Below are 4,129 nucleotides of genomic sequence, written 5' to 3'. Positions count from 1 at the left end.
CGATACCCATAATGAGAAATATTGATACCAGTGAGTGTGTGTCGATACCTACAAGACTTTTTGTAACTTTACATTAAATGATCTGTACGCATGCTTCTAACTTGTTATAATGCAATCTAGTGAATGTTTGGTAATTTTAACATTGCCTAGGGTATTTTAGACTTAAAAACTCTTATAATTGATTAATTATGATGATGTTCGTATGCTAATGAGACGTGGTGTAATGTGTGATGATGTGATGTTGGTGTAGCGTCTTGTTACTCAAGCTCGACGATTAGGCTGAGTTTAGGGTGTTACACTTGGTGGTATTAGAGTCTAGGTTATCTAATACTCGGACCTAAACTATTGATGTACGGACTGGCGTTAAGCAACTCATGTATCCAAAAACCTATGTGTCTGAATTTCTTTGATTACTTGAACTGTTTGAGATATTTCTTTCTAAAATTGCATGGATTTGCCTGAAATTGTGGTAGGATTGGGAACACATTTCCTTTAGAAGTTTTCTTGCAAGAACGTGACTTGGATCATTTCCCCGCCATTCACACATTTTTTTTGTTTGCGTATGCTAGATTAGATTCGATATACCTCATAGATATGTTAATCAGAGTGCAAATGTATTCATATATTCTTAGTGCATTAGCTAGTAAGTTGGAAATTCTGATAGGAGTGCTCAATGAGGGTTTCATTCTGGCCAAACCAAATAGTAGAGCTTTACAATGGTGGATTTAGGTTTTAAGCTTTCATAAGTTTTTAACGATTTAGCTAGTAATTGGAAAATCCTAATAGAGACTATTAGATTAGGAACAACGGTTACTAGTAATTTAGACGAGAGTGTCACACCCCAAAATTGGGTCTAGAAATTTTAAGGGTAAATTAGGATTTTTAGCTCGTAGTAGGTTCTATAACACCCCAAAATAGGGCCTAAGAGTTTTAGGGGTATTTTAGAAATTTTGGCCTATATGAGCTCGAAATTTTTTAAGGTTGGTACTCGATAGTGTTTTCGACTATGGCATCTTAACTTTCAAATCAATTTTTGAAAAACTGTTATAGAAACCCTTAATTTTGAAAAAGGATTGATTTGTAGCATGTCAAAACTGTGAACATTTATGTGGAAATTAAACTAGCTTTTAAAATTGAACCTAAAAACCCCCACTTTCAGCCTAAACTCACGATAGTTGTTTTTCAAACTTGTAGTTGCCGCCCTTACAATTCCCCTTGCTTTCTCTATTGATTTTTGGTCCCAAATCTCAATACATTGAATTCCTATTGATAAGCTATAAAAGTAACATATTTTAATCCCATTCTTAATGAGTTTTTGGATGATTAATTATGCAAATTAGTGAATTTTATGCTCCTAATCCTTTAACTTCATGTTTCTTTACTTAAGAGAGCACATGGGAGTGAAAAGAGAGAAAAATGAGCGAAAATCAGACAAAAAGAGTTGTTTTCAGGATCCACACGGGCTGGGCACACGCCCATGTGCCAACCCATGTCGATTTCCCAACCTACTTCTCAACTACATGGAAAAACCCAATTTTCAGGCTTTTTGAGCATTCTAAAGTCTATAAATACCAATTAGAAGAAGACATAAGGGGGGAATCAGAGAAGATTGAAGATAACACTCAAAGAACGCAATTGGAATCAACTCGGAAGCGGATCTCCATCAAGATCGAAGAGCTCCTTTTAATTTCTTTCGAAGTTTTATTAAGTTTCTTTATGTCTTGTGGTTATTCTAAATTTACAATGAATCTTATTATTTGATTTCTGATTTACGCGATAAATACTTGATTCTTGTTCTCAATTATGTATTCTTATTTCTTGTTTTAATATTTTCAGGATATTAATTCATGTTTAATGTGCTTATTTTATTGGAGCAAAAGAAGTTGTTTAAAAGTAGATCTAGCATAATTGAGTGGAGTTGCATGTAATCCTAGAAATAGGACGACTTAAATCTACCGGATTAGATTCAAATCTAATAGGGGAATCTATAGAATGAGTTAATGCGATAATAGGGGTTTTAATTAGAAAGAAATTTCAATTAATCAACCTAGAGTCAGTTGTTCTTACTCTCGAAAGATATATTAACATAATTTAGGGATTCCTACGGATCAAGTAGCTAGTGAATAAATTGTTTAATTCAAATTCATAATAATAGGTGAAGTTTAGGTGGATTCTTTCCTGGGTATTGTCTGTCTTATTGGTTATCTTCAATTATTTTCCTATTTTATTCTCTGTTGCATTCTTAGATAAATTAGTTTAGTAATTTTAGATTAAAACACAATCACTCCAATTTGTCGGCTAAATAATAATAAGACGGTGATTACTAGTACTTTTAGTCCTCGTGGATACGACATTCTCTACTCACCATAGCTATACTATTATTATATAGGTGCGCTTCTCTTAGTCGTATTTATAGTTAGTTTAGTGACCATCAAGTTTTTGGCACCGTGCCGAGGACTAAAATATAAGGAATGCTTTATTTTTATTAATTTAGCCATTTTTTTATTTTTATCTTGTTTTTAGTTTAATTTTTATTTTATTTTCTTCTGTCAGGTTCTTTTAGTTTATGACACAAAGAAACCCGTCGGGACCATTACTATTTGACAGTGAAATTGAAAGTGCAGTTCGCAGAAACTGTAGAGAAGTAAGGCAAAGTCGACAGAATATAGTAGACGAACAAGAAGACATTATTATCATTGAGGAGATGGGTGATTATCAGAATAATCAACTACCTCTTACAGTTGTTACAAATCTTGCAAATCCAAATACTGTTCCTCGTACTATGTACGATTATGCCAAGCCCATTCTAACTGGGGCTGAATCGAGTTTTGTAAAACCCACCATTGCTGCAAATAATTTTGAATTGAAGCCGAACACTATTCAAATGATTCAACAGTTTGTTCAGTTTGATGGTTTGCAAGATGAAGATCCAAATACTCATTTTGGCTAATTTTTTGGAAATCTACGATACTTTCAAGATTAATGGAGTTTCTGACAACGCCATTCGCCTATGGTTATTCCCTTTCTCGTTGAGGAACAAAGCTAAACAGTGGTTGCATTCTTTACCACAAGGTTCCATCACTAAATGCGCTCAAATGACTGAGAAATTCCTTTTGAAGTACTTCCCACCAGCTAAGACAGCCAAGTTGAGTAACGACATCTCTTCCTTTGTGCAGATTGATTTAGAAACGTTATATGATGCGTGGGAGATGTATAAGGATTTATTGAGAAGGAGCCCTCACTATGGGTTACCTCTATGGCTACAAGTTCAAACTTTCTATAATGATTTGAACCCTTCAACTAGGCAGTTGATCGATGCAGCAGTCGGTGGAACTCTAAATTATAAAACACCCAAAGTGGCTTATGAATTTATTGAAGAGATGTCACTGAATAATTATCAATGGCAAGTCTTAAGAACCAAGACGATGAAAGCAACCGATGTTTTCAACTTCGATGTCGTCACCATGTTATCAAATCAGGTAGAACAATTAAATAAGAAAATTTATTATTTATATGTTTCTACACAGGTACATTCGGTTATGCATTACTATACGAATGGAGGTGGAATGAACAATCCAGAATGTTTACCTTTCGATCCTAGCACAGAGAATGAACAAATCAATTATATTGGTAATAATTCTAAGCCTCAAAATAATCCTTATAGTAACCACTACAATGTAGGTTGGAGGAACCATCCCAATTTCTCTTGGGGTGGTTAAGGAAATCAGAAAGCACAAGCTTTCTCAGGGTTCTAACAACAACCTTACCAGCAAGAGAAGAAACTAAACCTTGAGGAGATGTTGACAAAGTTTATCTCAGTGTTAGAAACCCGCTCTCAAAACACTGAAGCAACACTTAAAAATCAACAAGCATCGATTCAAGGGCTCGATAACCAAATAGGCCAACTTGCTAAGTTAATTTCAGAATGACCACAAGGTAGTTTGCCTAGCAATACCGAAACTAACCCAAGGGAGCAACTTCATGCAATTACTGTTTGAGATGAAGAAGGGTTAGTTGGATCTGAACAAGAACCAAGGAAAGAAATTGTGGTAAGTAGAGGTAAGCCAGAATGAGCAAAATCCAGTTGCTAAAGAATATAAATCTCGGGTGTCATATCCTAACGCGACGA

The 4,129-nt window shown here is 34.8% G+C and overlaps 1 non-coding gene across 1 annotated transcript; it reads right to left on the bottom strand.

Moving 5' to 3' along the window:
- Positions 1 to 3,143: 3,143 nt before the first annotated feature.
- Positions 3,144 to 3,250, bottom strand: LOC128042172 (small nucleolar RNA R71). The gene has a single exon (XR_008197378.1). It is a non-coding gene; the product is annotated as a small nucleolar RNA R71 (small nucleolar RNA).
- Between the last annotated feature and the right edge of the window lie 879 nt (positions 3,251 to 4,129).

This window comes from Gossypium raimondii, chromosome 6 (assembly GCF_025698545.1).
Source record: "Gossypium raimondii isolate GPD5lz chromosome 6, ASM2569854v1, whole genome shotgun sequence".
Lineage (NCBI taxonomy): Eukaryota > Viridiplantae > Streptophyta > Magnoliopsida > Malvales > Malvaceae > Gossypium > Gossypium raimondii.
Note: the sequence above shows the minus strand (reverse complement) of the source record. Positions and strands in the feature narration are given on the sequence as shown.